The following is a 15,892-nucleotide window of genomic DNA, read 5'->3' as shown; positions in this document are numbered from 1 at the left end:
CACTGGCATCAGGGCGGGCCTCCTGGCAGGAGTTGGGGTCTGGGCTGTGGTGGGGACAGGCCCCCTGGGCTCCCTTCAGTCTGTCCTCCCCTGGAGGCCGCCTGACCCTCCCCGGTACCTCCAGCCGCTCCTTCTCAGCTCTCCTGTCTGGACCGGAGCTCACCAGGGAGCTCTGAAGGGCTGTGGCAGCCCAGCCCCACCCTGAGTTCTGAGTCAGTGCTCCTGGGTGGGGCCTGCCTTGGGTGGTTTAAAAAGCTCCCAGGTGAGTCTAGTGAGCAACCAGGCAGAGAACTCCGCCCAGCCCAGCGGCCCTCAGCTGAGGCCACTGTTCTTTCTGCCCGTGGCCGGAAGGCATGGGCTCCGAGAAGCAGGCAAGTCTTAACTGCCCTGCCTCACAGACTGAGGGCGGGGCCTGGGGCAGGGAGAGGCTTCCTGGGAGGCCCAGCTCCCCAAACCTGTGCCTGACGTGACAGGCACGCCACTCCTGCAGGGCCAGGTGCCAGGTGACCCAGCACTGCTCCTGAGAGTCCTGGGCAGGACCCCGTTTCTGACAGGTGAGGCTCTTTGGGGCTGTGTCATTAGTTGTGTGAGACTCTCCTGGAGCAAAACTGGAGTCAGCTTTAAGGGCAGGTGCCCGCGAGCGCAGAGGATGGGGCTGGCTGAGGGTGAGAGCTGGCTGCCGGGGTCCTGCCTCCTCTAGGGCCCTCCTGCCCCCCACGGGGACGCTGGCGTCTCTGTCCTGGAGACGAGCGCCGGGCTCCGCCGTCTTCCTGCACTTCGGTCAGTGTACAGCTGGACGAGAGGGCGGCTGTTGCCTGGGAAACAAAACTGGAGGGCCTGACTTCGGCTTGAGGGCCCATTGGGGCTCCATGCCTGGGTGGGGCATGAGCCCCCAGAGAATGGCATGATGGGGGGGATGGGGTGAAGGGGAGGATGGGGTGAAGAGGGTCCTGTGTCCGTTTTTACAGGAAAAGAACCCAGCTCCTGAGGGTGTCTCACGAGTCTGGGATGTGACATGGTTCAGAGCCCTGCGTGGGGTTCCTTGGCCTGGGGCAGGGGGTGTTCTGCGGATTGGCCAGGACAGGAGGGAGAGGAGGAACCAGGGGTGCTGGGGGTGCTGAGGGGAATAAAGGAGTCCTGGGGGGCCTTTCTGGGAATCCTCTTGCTTCTGGGTCAGTGGGCTTTTGTGGAAGGCTGGGGAGGGGAGACCAGGGGTGTGGGTGCCCCAGGTGGGGCAAGTGATCTCAGGGTAACAATATAGGGGACACCTGGACTGAGGGAAGACTGCTGGCTGGACCCACGCGGTGGGGTGCTTCGTGGCCCCTGGTGTGCTATCTAGCCGCTGCCTCTTAATTACAAACAGGAGAGTTTGAGCTTCTACGAACCATAGGTAAGATCCTGGGTGACTGGCTGTTGGGATGTCACAGGGACGGTTAAGGACACAGGGGCAGGGGTGTCTGACCAGCACACTGGCTGAGAGGCTTCAGCTGGGGGTGGGGGTGGGGGTGGGGCACTGACTTAGCTTCCAGGCTGGAGCTCCTGTGCTTTGCCTTATGCCAGTGTGTTGTCTCCTAGCCAAGTCCTTGTGAGTCTTTCTTCTCCTGTGGGAGCTTGGCCAGTCCTCCCCCATGAGGAGTCCAGAGCAGGAGTCTCCAGGGGACTGTGGGACCGAGCAGATTCCCCAGCTCCTGCCCAGGTTACCTGGATCGGCCCTGAGCTCAGAGCTAGAACCGTCTCTGGTGGCTCCGGTGGGTGTGTGGAGAAAGCAGAGGGTCCTGAATTCTCCGTGGGGTCCATCTTGAAGCTTCATCTCACACTCCCCCAAATTCCTCCTGCCCGTGGCCTCTGCTCAGTGGTAGGTCACACGTGGTCTTCCAGGGGGTGTGGGTCCACTTCAGTTGGACTCGGTTGGGAATCTCTACTTGAGCTACTGTGGACTCAGCATGAGGCTGACTGCCTCAGTCTCCCCGCCCGTGACTTGGGAGTAATGACCGGTCCTCGATGGAGTGGCTGTTGGAATGGAAATGGGTCATGGGTTTAGGGGCCACCTCAGTGTCCGCATGCACAGCAAGTGGACAGTGGCTGGGGCTCCAGGGTGGGGCTTTTGAAAGCTTGCGTTTGCTGCTTCTGGTCATCTGCTTTAAGAAACTGATCTGTAATCTTTGCTTCTTTCTGGGTATCATACCTGTGTGTGTCTTTTCTGGAGCCAACCTTTATTGCCCGTGCAAAAAAAAAACCCAAAAACTCTCTTGGGGCCACTGCCAGGAAATATCTGCCACACTCAGAAGTGATCTAATCGCGTGTTGATTTGCACATGTTAGGCTCAGGAGAAGTACGTTAAGATTGAGGGACTTGTCCTCATGGAGCTCACATTCCGGAGAGATGGGCACACTCGTGTTTGAAGGAAGTGATGAGGCTTTGGGATGTGAGCAGCCCTGAACTGGTTCATTTGGGTTTATTATCTCCAAAGTAAAAACATCAACTCAAAACACCAGTTTGTTTTTTTGTAATGACTTCGAGTTTACAGTTGGGTTCACATGACAGCCTCCGTTCAACCACCTGTTTTCAGGTGGAGCAGACAAGGGGCTCTGGTGAAGCGTCTGCCCAGACCCCTGTGGGAGAGATGGCGTGCCTACACAGTCCCCTGCCTCCTGGTCCTTGCACACGAGGTGAACAGCGTGGAGGTAAATGCACTGTCAAGGTCTAACTTGGGTACCGCTTTCCAGAGTGAGGACAGGATGGAGACACAGATGACAGAGAGTGGGTGGGCAGGCTCTGGAGACATCACAGTCCCCCTTGGCTTGTATCTTGTCCCCATCCCTAGATAGCCTCCCCCTCTTCCCCGTACGGATGCTTGGGCCATACTGAGATGGATACAGAGATAGGAGGCTGCCCTGAGCTGAAACGGGACTGGAAATCTGGGTGTCATGTTTTGTGGGTGCACACATCAGACAGACATCTGGTATCAGAGTGCCTGGCAGTTTGAGCGAGATCCAGGGGTTCCCGAGCGCCCCTCTTTGCTGCTCCACTCGCCGTCCGAGGAACCAGATCTGTGGGCCAACGTGACCCTTTGAACTGCGCCACCCTTTTGGATTTTTCTCTTCCCTGCGGTATCTGTCACCTGCTGGAAAAACGGAGTTTGTGTTCTGGGCCTGTCGCTCAAAGGCTCATTTTGCACCATGCCATTAAAATGTTCAGAGTATTTGCTGATTTGTGTTTATTGAAACCAGATCCATTAGGGTGATGTGAAAACAGCACTCCACTGTTTACCGAATCGGGTCCTTGTTTTTGATATATCAGAGCATCATCTGTTCTCTCTTGAACGCTGTGGAATTTGTTGGTAAAGTGTTATGCAGATGAAAATCCATATTTTAGTGATTTGGATTTTTTTTTTTTTTAACTCAGATGAGTTTATAAGAATATTACAGTCAAGGTGCTTGATTTGCCGTGGGAAGCCTTGTCTGTGTGAACGATATTGGAGTGTGGCTTGGTCTTGGAGAGTTTCTGGACGGGCTGGAATCTCAGCCCAGATCTGGGTGCTGAATCGAGCCTGTTGAAAACCTCCCCTCTGCCAACACTGCCACCCAGCCCTGGGCTGCCATCCCCCGTCCATGAACCGGTGATGTCTGTGTTGTTGGAAGACTTCAACAAAAGCACCATTATGTCCCTGGATTTTTATTTTATTTTTTTTGTATTTTTCTGAAGCTGGAAACGGGGAAAGACAGTCAGACAGACTCCCGCATGCACCCGACCGGGATCCACCTGGCACGCCCACCAGGGGCTACGCTCTGCCTCTCCGGGGCATCGCTCTGCCGCAGCCAGAGCCACTCTAGCGCCTGGGGCAGAGGCCAAGGAGCCATCCCCAGCGCCCGGGCCATCTTTGCTCCAATGGAGCCTTGGCTGCGGGAGGGGAAGAGAGAGACAGAGAGGAAGGAGTGGGGGGGGGGGGGGTGGAGAAGCAGATGGGCGCTTCTCCTATGTGCCCTGGCCGGGAATCGAACCCGGGTCCCCCGCACGCCAGGCCGACGCTCTACCACTGAGCCAACCAGCCAGGGCCATGTCCCTGGCTTTTAACATTTTAACATCTCTGGGGTTGATTTGTGTCATAAATTTGGTTTCATGCCTTATGACAGTATTTTTGTTTGGTTGGTTGTTTCTTAATGGCTTAAAAAAAAAACAATTCTGGGGCCTGAGATTTGATGGTATCTTAGACTTGATGGGATTGGAAGTGTTTTTGTAAACTTGAAAGTGTTAGAGTTGGGCATTCCCCAATAAAAAGGACAGTTGTTCAGCTTAGAAGTTGGTGAGTGAAAAAGTCCAGATGTGACCAGACTTCCACTTTTCATGCCACGACAGCGAGAGAGTTTCAATAGATGTGTTTCTAGAGTTTGTTGGCCTCTGTTTTCAGATTTGGATCAGTGGTCAGATAACCTCGGATTTTTGTGTTCAAGAGAGACCTGGAGGCCTCGACAGCTTCCAAACAAAATAAGCCTGTCCTGAGATCGAGTCAGAAGGTCAGCGTGGCCTGGCCTGTGGTGGCGCAGTGGACAGAGTACCAACCTTCAGTGCTGAGGTTGCGGCTTCGAAACCCTGGGCTGGCCCGGTCAAGGCCCACACGACAAGCAGCTGAAGGTCAGTGTGGTCGAGCCAACCAGATGTCCACTAGACGGCTGTGCTTCCCTTCACTGGGGGGTAGGGGGCACTTTCTGCTGGAGTGGCTGCCCAGACCTCTGCCCAGGGAAGTTCTTCCACTCTGGTGGGAATGGGTGTCCCTTCCTGGCAGAAGTAGTTAAAAAAACAAGCGTGCTTTATCTAGTTCTCTCCGCTTGACTGTCACCTGGATGTAGAAGTTCCAGCAGAGATGGCCAGGGATCCTGGGTCCTTGAGTCGCCCTGTGGGGAGCTGCCCACTTGTCAGTAATGTTGATCTTTGTGGGATGTAGAAATAAGCTCATAGTGTGTTGAGCGGGTATTCAGTGTGGCGTTTGTTTATTAAAGCCGCTAGTGTTAGTTAATACTGTGAGTCGATCCAAACCAACCCGTGGCCCACGTCCGAGGGAAAGCGGCTCCTCCCAAGCCCCAGCCCTGTGGCTTTCACGTCTCCACCCACTCGTGTCCACTTAGTCCCTGAGTCCTAGAGATGAGGTCTCCTGCCAAGTGGTGAGTTTCCTGAGGGAGGGCCTCCTTGCAAGGCTACCTGCCAAATGACATCCACCTAAAGGCTTGGGGCGTGGCCAGGGGGCCCCAAATGTCTGATTGTCAGTCCATCACTGGAGAAGTTCAGAAGCATGTCTCGGGTGGCAGACTTGTAGCCGTGACCTGACATGGTATGTCAGCCATGAAAGGGTACCTCTTTTGGTCTTTCTGCTTCTGGGAATGTCATTGACTGGTGGTCCACTTGCTTTCTTCAGAGCCTGGCGGGGGTGCTGGGTCGTTCCTGCAGACTTTGGACTCCTCCCGGCAGCCATCCACTGGAGCTCATGATCGCCCCCACCCAGTCTTGACCTGCACAGCCTGCAGACCCAGCTCATGCCCAGTCCTGCAGGGGTCGGACCGCCTTGGGCTCTCTCTCACTCCTTGCGAGTCTGCATGGCTGTGGCACAGCTGGCCTGGCCTTGGCATCTTTCCTGGAGGACCCGAACCAACACCTGTAGACTTTCCAGTCGTTCAGAGAGATGGTGCCTGGGAGGAATTCCCTCTGGTTTTGGGCAGCGGGCCCTGTGACTTCCTGTCCCGGGTTGCGGTCCGCCTGCCTCTAGTGGGTGAGGGCTGCGGGCTGCACTCGGAGCTCTCCAGGACCTGCCCAGACCAGAGCGAGTGGGGACTCTCTCAGGGTTGTGGTCCATGGCCCATGCCTCCCAGCACGGTGGATCTGAAAGAAGCTTTTGTCGTTGCTGCCCTGCCGGCTGGGTGATGTGCCAGTTATGAGAACGGAGTGGGTGTCGCGCTGACCTTCCCGAGTGTCCGCGCACACTGTCTTGAACTGGGAAGTTGCCTGTGTTTTCTGTACTTAATAATTCCACACCAATGAGTGTGGGCCGTGTGTGGCCTATGTAGGGAACAGGGCTTCAGATGCAGATGTCTGACTTATAGGACGCAGCATCAAACAACAGCCCTGTTAAGGCCGCGTGGCTTTCAGTGGCAGGTTTCCAGTGGGACTTCAGTGTGAGCTTCGGGAGCTGTTGTGGCGTAAAGGCTGCCCTGCCCTGCAGATGCTCAGAGAGTGGGCGTCGGGGACCCATGGGCTGCGCCGGGGGTCCTTTCTGACCCCCTCAAAGCCCCAGAACCTGCACGGTGCAGATGGGACTGCCCTGGGGTTTCAGCCCTACAGTGACCCCTGCCCTGTGCAGGGATGTTCTGTCCCGTCAGCCTGCATGAGCATACAAGACCCGGGCCTCCCTGAGTTCGCAAATCTATTCGCGGAAAAAGAGTGGACCCACACGTGGGTTTCAGCGGGGGTTCTGCCGGGGCCTCCAGGGTTTTGGCTGTTGGTGGGGACAGGTGGCACCTGCCCCACGGGTGTGTCTGTGGTCCTTGTTCGGAGACAGGGCTTCCGTGGATTGCCCTGAGTAGAGCGTTCCCCAAGCGGACATGATTCTGCAGTGAGCACACACACACCCCAGCCCCGGTTCTCCTTCTGCTCTGCGTCCATCTGTCCATCTGTCCATCTTTCCTTGGCAACATTTGTTGGCTGATCGCAGGCCTCACACAGCTCTGCCCTGTGTCCTTCAGCAAAGTACCTCGTTAACCAGAGATGCCTCGTTTCCTGTTCCGTTTTTGTTTTCTGTTGAGGTAGACCTTGGGGGACGTGTTGGAGGGGGTAGATTGGGGCATGAGGTAAAATAAGTGGCATAGATCCTAAGCATGCCGATTAATTTGTGTTGGCAGACATGCGCACTTACACCCTGAGTCCCTGTAGAACTCCAGAAAGTTTCCAAAAGTACCCACTCCTGTTGCGCTGATCACTTTAGACAACCACTCTTTTTCTACTCCAGCATGATTTTGCCTGTTCTAGAATGTACTATATAACATAAGATACTGTGTACACACATATACCCATGCTAAACATACATGTGTATGCTGTATGTGTGGAATTACATGGATGTATATTGTACCAGCTGTGCCTGTTTGCAAAAGCTTTTTTTTTTTAATGTATGACTTTATTTTGCGTTTACATAGGTTCAAGTGTCCCACCTGCAAAAGCTTCTTTTTTTAGTTAACATGTTTTTGTGATTTTCGAATGTTTTAGCCTGGGTTGGTTGCTCCTTCCTTTTTGCTCAACGCGTAGTATTCCGCTGTGGGAATGTGGTTACGGGCATGGGCTTACCTACTCACCTGCTAATGGCCACGGGCTTTTTCTAGCCCTTGGCTGTTCTGAATCAAGCTACTGTGGACCGTTCTCTGTGTCTTTTTATGGACATATGTTTTCATTTCTCTTGGGATAAATTCCTAGGCACAGAATTGCTGAGTCATAGAATTAAGGTGTATGTTTCATTTTATAAAGCGGTTGTAAATGTTTACACCGCTACCAATCGCGAATGGAAAACGGGAACCGTTATTTTATAGCTTTTAACGGAAAGTTGGCTTTCTGCTGGAGAGGTGGAGGACAAGGGGGTGGGGGTGCCCTCCCATTCCCTGGTTCCTCTGCCCACAAGAAGGTGTAGTGTGGAGTCTGCTCCTCTTGCTCTGCTGGGGGTGGGGGGTGAGGTCACTGCTCTGGAAGAAGTAGCCACGCTCTCTTAATTTGGACGGCTTGCTTCTCTAGGCTCTCCCTGGACATCCAGACGATTATTGATTTTTCCCTGGGCCATGCCTCTCCCTCCCCCTGCTGGCTCTCCCCACCCTCCTTCCTGGATCTCCCCCCCAAAACACAGAGCTCTCCAGTGGCGTGTGGATTGGGATTTGCTTCCTGGTGTGCTCCTGGTTCTGTTTAACATCTGTGCCCACATTTTGTATTCATGACCAGCAGAAGCTGGTTCTCGGACCTCCCTCGCGTGCATTGCTAGCTTGTTTCAGTGTGAGGGTGCTGGCTCCGAGTGGCTTCTGGGTGGCCACCGGCAGTTCAGCCACCCGGTGACCTGGGCCACCCTAGAACCCGGCGGTCTGGGTATGCCAACAGCTTTTCCCGGTCTCCCTAGGGCCGATGCTTCTGAAAACATGGCTTATGGGGATACTTGGGAGGATTCCGTCTTTACTTATGTCCTGTGTCTTTCAAGATAGTACTTTGAGGACTTCGCAAAAAAGAAGGGTCTGTAAGGGGGTAAGATGGATTGGGGAAGGGTCAGAGGTGATCAGCAAACCACAAACATCAGGAGAGTTGGCTGTGGCCAGAGGTGCCGTGAGCTGAACCTGTCTGAGTTGGCAGAAGCAGTGTATGTCCTTGAGCTGATCATAAGGAGGAAGGATTCCTCAGGGAGCCGTGTCCTGGGATACGGAATTCTGCCACCTGCTGAGCTCTAGTCACAAGAGTGAGACTTGGGCTTCCACGTGCTGCTTGTGCCCAAGTCCACCGGGAAAAGCCAAAAACATCACTTTGAGGGACAATTCAGGGAAGCCATTCTGTGAGGGAGCCCTTTGGGGGGGGGGATCATTTGATTTGGGTGGATTTAAAATATTTCAGGAACTGAATCAATTGATATTGGCCAGTTGAATTAGATGAGCTCATTCTCCCTTCCAAAAAAAATAACTGATCACAGTTTGTTTTTGGATGGGTGTTCTACTCCCTGCCCGGGAAGTGATGTGCAGGGTGGCATAGGAGTTACTCATGGAAAGCAGAGACAGGTCTGGTTGGTTCCAGTGACAGGAACTTGGAGGCAATGATGGCCTTGGTTGTGGGTGAGCTGAGATTTGGTAGGACATGCTGTTGGAGCGCAAGTGTGTCGAAGGCAGGGGGAGAGGTGCCCCTGGAACCCTGGGGGGCTGGCAGCAGGAGGACTTGACTTGAGCGTCTGAATGGGGCTTGCTTCTCCAGCATGCGGGGTTCTGGTCTGTTCCTCTTTGGAACCCCTTGATGATAAAAGGTTATGTTTCACTTCTCTTCCGATCTGCCTCCCTTAATTGTACCTGGGTCTAAGCTGGCATGTGTTCAGAGTGGACACGGTGGAGAAGTGTGCTTGTGTGTATGGGCACGGGTGGCTGCCTGTGTAGGGGTGGGCGGGGCAGCTGGGCCGATCGGTGGTAGCCGAGGAGAGGCTGTTGGCTCTGGCCGTCAGGCATCCGCACAAGCTCTTGGGTGTATGGATGAATACGTATGTGGAAATACATGTGCACATAGACGGGGGTGGAGAGAAAGCATCAAGGCTGCATAGCGAGGCTCAAAGCCACGTTGAAGCCCCAGAGGGCTGACATCAGGGAACTTGGCCGATTGGCCGACCACTTCCACGGGCCGAGGGGTGCAGAGACCGAGTGGAAGGGCCGGTGTGGCCAGGAAGGAACAAACCCGTTTTACAGATTGACAGGGAATGGCCCTGCTCTGCCCTGTGGTTCACCCCTGCTATCTGGTTTCACGATCGGCTTCTGATGATGCAATGAAACGGCCTGGCTTCACGAGACTTGTTCACATGAGGCCTTTCCCGTCCCCGTGCTGGGCGAGGCGCTAGCTGCCCAAGGAAGGGAATTGACTGACTCTGAGAAAAAGAGAAAATCCCCCTGATAACTTCCACACCCTGGGTTTCTCTCAAGCCCTGGTGATTTGAGAATTGACTATGTTAATTCTCAAAACTGCTCACCTCCTTTTTAAGAGAGACAGGAACCGGGAGGGAGGAAAGAGAGAGTGAGAAGCAACAACTTTTAGTTGCTCACTTAGTTCATTAATCACTTCTCATATGTGCCTTGACCAGGGGGGCTCAAGCCAAGCCAGTGACCCCTTGCTCAGGCCAGTGATCTTTGGGCTCAAATCAGCGACCTTGGGCTTCACACCAGTGATCTCACGATCAAGATCAAGCTGGCGGCAACCTCAGGTTTCAAACCGAGGACCTCAGAGTCCCAAGTCGATGCTGTATCCTCTGTGCCACCACCGGTCGGGCCACAGCTGCCTATTTTTAAACGGAATTAGAACTCGATTTGGAAAGGTGTCGCGCCCCTCCGGGTGGCATTCTCCTCTTGGACTCGTGTGAAGTTGGTTTCTGAGGAGCGAAGTGACTTGTCTAAGGTCACAAGGTTGGACCAGGCCACAGCGATGTCTGACACAGAGGTTCCTGGCCTCTGGCCCAGATCTGGGCTTTGGCTGTGTCCCACCCTCCCCAGACCTCTCCTGGGCCACCCGCTCTCTGTTACAGGGCTCCCTGGAGCTGGGCCGACTGGGACCTGGCCTCTCCCTTACCTGCCCACACTGCCCCTGAGGGCGGCTCCCTCTTCAGACTCGGCTTTGATTGATGCTTCTTCAGATGGCCTTGGGGTTCTTCTCCTCTTCCAACATTAGGTGGGGGGAGGGAGGGAGGCACTTGCCCACACTTGATCAAATTTGGGCAATAAAACAAGATTGGCAGTGGAACACCCCACCCCCAAACAGACCCTGAGAGGTCTCTGTGCTGTTGCTGCCCGCCTCTGCTGGTTATTTGGCTGGCGTTCCCCAGCACCAGGCTCAGCACTTAGAGAGCATGTGCCCCCTCTTTGGACATACTTGGTATGTGGCGTGCTTGTTACCCACGCTTAACTGACTGGAAGTCATTCGGTCCATTTTCTCTCTGAGCACTTGCTGTTTGCCTGCTGCTAGGGAGGCAGGGACGAAGGGAACCAGGCTTCCCCATGCTGATGTCCCAGTGGGGTTGCCGCGCATGTTTGCTTCTGCATAAGTGACACTTGGCACCTTCTTATTAAAACAATGCAGACATGGGCCATACTTTTCTCTTCCGAGTTCCCCAAACGGCTGGTGTGGACAAGGCTCACGTTCCTTAGGTAGAAAAGAAGAGGAAGGGGGGAGGACACAGCTTATCTGAATCTCCGAGCATTTCAGAAGAAAGATCTATCTGTGCTCTGGGTTTAAATATAGCACAGTGTTTGCTACATTGTTGGAGAATAAGCAGTTGAATATGTAGGTCATTGACTTAGGAGAATGAGTTCCCGAGCTTTCCTTGCATCTGATTAACACGGTCTTACAATTGGGCTGTGGGGCTACGCCAGCCAAACTCGGGTGACACAGAGTTCAGCAAGGTCCCTAGGAGGGAGACTGTGGGAAATCAGGGGGGGGATATCTTTGCCCCCTTAAGGCGTTAGGGGTGTGACTTGGTGGCGGGCCCTGTGGTTTGCAGCCAAAGCGGTGCTGCTTGTAGCTCTGGGGAGAGGAGAGATGGGCTGGGTGCTGGCCACCGGGCAGATCAGTCGTGGGGAAGGGGGAGAGGGCTGGACCTCAACAGGATAACCAGCCGCCAGTGGTGTGTTTTATTAATACGTGCTTCATTCAGGACGCACTGTTTTGGAATTGCGTATTTATTTAAAAGGAACTGCTGTCCCCCTTTGAAAGGTATGTGACATTTAGAGGTCTGTGACGCGAGGGGAGACAGGTCTGACAGCCCCGAATTATTATTTGAAAGAGTTTCTCTTTTGAGAAAGAAAACGATTACTTCTATTTTAAAATGTCACCGCGAAGACATAAACCCTTTTAATCAAATGATATATTTAATTCATGTGGAATGTGATTTCACTCCCGGGGCAATGTCACTGGCTGTGTCTTCGGCAGCCTTGAGGCTGGCGGTGTAGGCGATTGGAGAGTGGTTCTGCTATTGGCGTAAATGGCTATTGAAGGGTTTCTAGACTGGGGGGCGTAGGTGAAAACTATTGTTGAGATAAGTGTTCCTCTGCACACTTGTGCCCAGTGGCCTGTTTTGGGGAGAGGGGTGGTGCTTTCATTATTGTCACTGGGAGATGTCATTGATAAACTCCTGTGGAATGGATTGAAGGGAGCGCAGCCTGAAGACAATTAAGGCAGAAACAGCATAGATTCTTCTGTAATTTTCTTCTTCTGGCTTCTTGGACTCAGCGGGAGTCACGGAGAGAGCTGGGATGGCTGTACCAGCCGTTCCTCCTTAAACGGGAGGCCACGGGGATCTCAGAGGACACAAACAACGTTTGGGCTCATACAGCGTGATTAAGTTTTGTCACCGACGCTGACGGGGGTGTGAGGGCGCCAGTGAGGTCCCCAGGCAGCTGGACGAGTGGGACTGTAGCTCGGCCGTGGGTCAGCCCGGGCAGCAGGAGGCCTGCCTGACCTTGGTGGTCTGCCAGAACACCCAGCTCCAGAACTTTCTCGGAGGGAGCCAGGTGCTGGAAGGCGGCCAGCCCAGCAGCCAGCTGTGTGTGCCGCCAGCCCGGGACGGTCGTGGCCGGTTCTAGCCGGCTGCTGCCCGCACTTTCGGTTTAGCCAGGCTGGGCTAGGGAGTCCTGGAGCCCGCTGCCAGCCTGCCCGCGCGCCCAGCACAGACCAGCCCCGGGACCTGGTTTTCCGCTTTCTCCAGGGCCGTGGGGAGGGCAGGCGCGCCCTCTCTCTGGTGTGACCCCGGGGAGCTTCTGGCGGCTGGGAGGAGAAACCGGTCAGTTGTACCCGTTCCCAGGAAAGAACTTACGTAGCAAGCTTCCTTGCCAAGTGCAGTGGGGAGAAGGTCAGGGTTCAGGAGCTATGAGCTCTGCCTCTGGGCAGGAGGAAGGCCAGGCTCCCGGGCCTCTGGCAGCCAGAGGAAGCTGATCTCTGTGTCAGCAGGGCCGGGTCCTTCTTCTGAACACCGACCTAGTGAAGAAAAGAATTGCCCTACTTACTGGTCAACGCTAGCCAAACAAACGTAGCAGAAGAAGGGCAAACCCCACCCATTCTTTCTGAAGTGAAACGTGTTATTTTGAAGCAATCCCAGAACCACATGTAGTTGTAAGGGAAGTGATACCCTTTACCTCCTCTCCCAGATGATAACATTCTGCAAAATGATAGTAACACGTCCCTGGGGGGGGGGGGGTGTTGACCTTGATTCAGTCCACAGACCCCCACATTGCGGGCGTTCGTTTGGGTGCGTATGACTTCTGTGCAGTTGTATCGCGTGTGGGTTCCCGTGTGCACCATCACAGTCGCAGGACGGCCCCACCACCCCGAGAACCCCACTGCCCTCCGTGTGTAGCCACCCCGCATCAGGTGGCCCGCACGGGGCAGAGCCAGCAGCCGTGGTTGTACACAGAGCTGGCCAGCTTCCAAGACCCAGCTTGCTCAGAAAATTCCAGAGCTGGCGTCCCACCCAAGTGCCTGAGACAACCACTGATCTGTTCCCCGTCTTTGTTGAGACTGTTACATAAGAGGTAGCCTTTATTTCCCCTTCTTTTTCTTTTCACTTTTTTTTTTGTGTGTGTGTGTGAGAGAGAGACAGACAAAGGGACAGACAGGAAGGGAGAGAGATGAGAAGCATCAATTCTTCGTTGTAGCACTTTAGTTGTTCAGTGATTGCTTTCTCATATGCGCCTTGACCCAGGGAGCCACAGCAGAGCGAGTGACTCCCCTTGCTCAAGCCAGCGACCCTGGTATCAAGCCAGCGACCTTTGGGGTTGAGGTTTTCCCACTCGGGCCAGTCCCCTTCGAGATTCATTCGAGTCATTGCTTATGTTCCTCACCACCTTGTTCCTTTTTATTGATGAGGAGTAGTCTGTCCTAAAGGATTTTGACCCAATTTTAGATCAGAACTCTGAGTAAGAGAAAGCCCATCCTGGAGATGAGTTGCCAAACGGCCCTTCCTTGCTGGGTGTCAGGAGGCCTTGGGCATCTCCGGCCCTCTGCTTCCATGCCCTTTTTCTCAGCGGACGTTCACGGGGGGTGATTTTGGAGTAGCCATTGCCAGGCTGGCTTGGCGGGTTTGGGAAACCAGCAGGAAGCCGGCCCCTTCACCTGGTGAGTTCTGGGCGTCGGAGTGTGTGGTACTGTGCGGCACCTGTCAACGGGGATGATGGGAAGAAACGGAACTTGGGAGAAAAGGTCTTGCATGTCACTGTTGTGTTGGTTAGCAGTCACGCTCTGACAGGTGCCAGTGGGGGTGCAGGTCTGGGTCACGAGGGACATAAGGGCTGCACCAGCGTGACTTCTTCAGGAGGAAGCCCTGGGGACCTAGGTGGCCTTTGGCCTGCTTGCATGCAAAGTGACAAGTCCCAAGAATTGAATTTTTCAGGTTGAAACTTGGAGCAGTTCTTCCTTCAGGAAGCACATGTGCGCTGTGTTTTCAAACGTGCATGCGTGCGTGTGATCACATTCATCATTTGAGTGAGGGTGGCATTTATGAGTTATGACCCCTGTGAACATTCGTGCTGAATCCTGTCTAGGCTTTTGAAAATTAATGAATTGCACCTGTGTACTTAGGTACAGGTGGAAGCTGCTTCAGGGTTCCCAGGGCTATTTACTTGATGCGTGTGAATCAATAGACAGTGTTCACACATTCTGTCGGGGCCCTGGGCTCTTCTCGCCCCGGCTGTTGAGCGAGCCTTGCTGCCTGTCACGGCAGGGTCTTCGGGGCCCTGGGACCTACACTAAAGTCACCACCTGGTGCTTGGGAGGAAGTTTCTCCTCGTCCTGGATTTTCGTGTGTGGGGTGCGGCGTCTGTGACCGGGGCCCGGGGACTGAGTGGTCTGGCTCTGATTGGATGGGGAGGGAGGGGCTATCCGCTGTGAAGTGTTTCCCACCATGTGTGGGGGTGACGGGTAGAAAGGATTGAGTCAACAACAGGTGTTCCCCTTGTCCGTGACGGGCTGCAGGACCTGGGCCTGGCTTTCCCCGTTCCTGGATGCGACGCTCACTGAGGTCGCCGGCTGCCCTGAGATTTAGTCTTAAAAGCTTACAGCCCCCGGGGGCGATGCATGTTGGACCCGGGACTTTGCACCCATTCAGGCCTTGGATGCTCCGGTCCCGTTCGTAATTTTTTTTTAATTATTTATTTATTTATTCATTTTTTAGAAAGGAGAGAGAGAGAAAGGAGAGAGATAGAGAGAGAAGGGGGAGAGGAGCTGGAAGCATCAACTCCCATATGTGCCTTGACCAGGCAAGCCCAGGGTTTTGAACCGGCAACCTCAGCATTTCCAGGTCGACGCTTTATCCACTGCGCCACCACAGGTCAGGCTCCCGTTCGTAATTTATCCACGTGCTGTTCTCTTTCCAGGGTGCAAGTCCAGCCTCAGTGCGTTCCCAAAGATGGCAGCGATGTACTTCATTTTAACATGCGTCTCCCCCAGACCTTGGGGTTGGGGTTCTTGCTGTAGTGTGAAATATAAGAGAACCTTGTTTTTCTCAAGGCTACCTCCCCCATCTTCTGCGCTCCAACCCCCACCCCGGGATTCTGGGTTCTGGACCGCAGCTGGCCCAAGAACGGGTAGGAGCTCTTGCAATGCCGCAGGCTTCATGGAGGAGGTGCCCGAGGAGGTACTAGTGGTCATGGCCTGGGGTCATCAGCGAGGAAGTGAGACTGAGGGAGAGGGAGTTTTTCTAAGCTTCTCACGGCCTCATTGAAGTCATCTTAACTGTTATGGTCTCAGTTCTTCAAGGTCAAAGTTGGACGCCACCCCTGTTCCCAATGAGCTCTGACCGCCTGAACAGTTACAACCCGGAACGCCTTTGGGCCTTCTCCAGTGGATGGCGGGGTGTGGGGGTGTGGGTGAGGACAGGGGATGGTGGGCTGGGGGGTCCCAGCGCTGTGTCAGGCCCTGTGAACTTTCCTCCGGCTCGCTGGCCCGCTCAGTGCTCTGAGTGCAGCCCATCGATCAGCTGTGCGGATTCCTAAAGCGCGATCCTTCCTCTTGGGAGGCATCTTTTTGTGGTCTTGCCTTTGGAACCGGAAGTCTTACGGCATTTTTTTTTTTCCCCGCTTCTCCCTGCTCCTTCTGCAGCCTAATCTGTGGCCAAGAACTTGGCTGCAGCCTGTGGAGAAGCCTGCCCTGCTTT

The 15,892-nt window shown here is 54.4% G+C and overlaps 1 protein-coding gene across 7 annotated transcripts in view; it reads left to right on the top strand.

Annotated features, from left to right (window-relative positions):
- CTBP2 (C-terminal binding protein 2) overlaps window positions 1–15,892 on the top strand; it is a 160,371-nt gene that overhangs the window by 23,148 nt on the left and 121,331 nt on the right. Inside the window, exon 1 of one of the 7 annotated variants that reach the window (XM_066238896.1) lies at window positions 650–780. The exons of 5 other annotated variants lie outside the window; for them this stretch is intronic. The gene's annotated coding sequence lies outside the window, so the exon portion shown is untranslated. Of the gene's footprint in view, window positions 1–649; window positions 781–11,327; window positions 11,461–15,892 lie in introns of those variants that run through there. One more of the 7 variants, XM_066238898.1, reaches the window with a different exon arrangement.

Source organism: Saccopteryx bilineata, chromosome 7 (genome assembly GCF_036850765.1).
Source record: "Saccopteryx bilineata isolate mSacBil1 chromosome 7, mSacBil1_pri_phased_curated, whole genome shotgun sequence".
Lineage (NCBI taxonomy): Eukaryota > Metazoa > Chordata > Mammalia > Chiroptera > Emballonuridae > Saccopteryx > Saccopteryx bilineata.
This window is presented reverse-complemented; position numbering and strand designations above follow the sequence as displayed.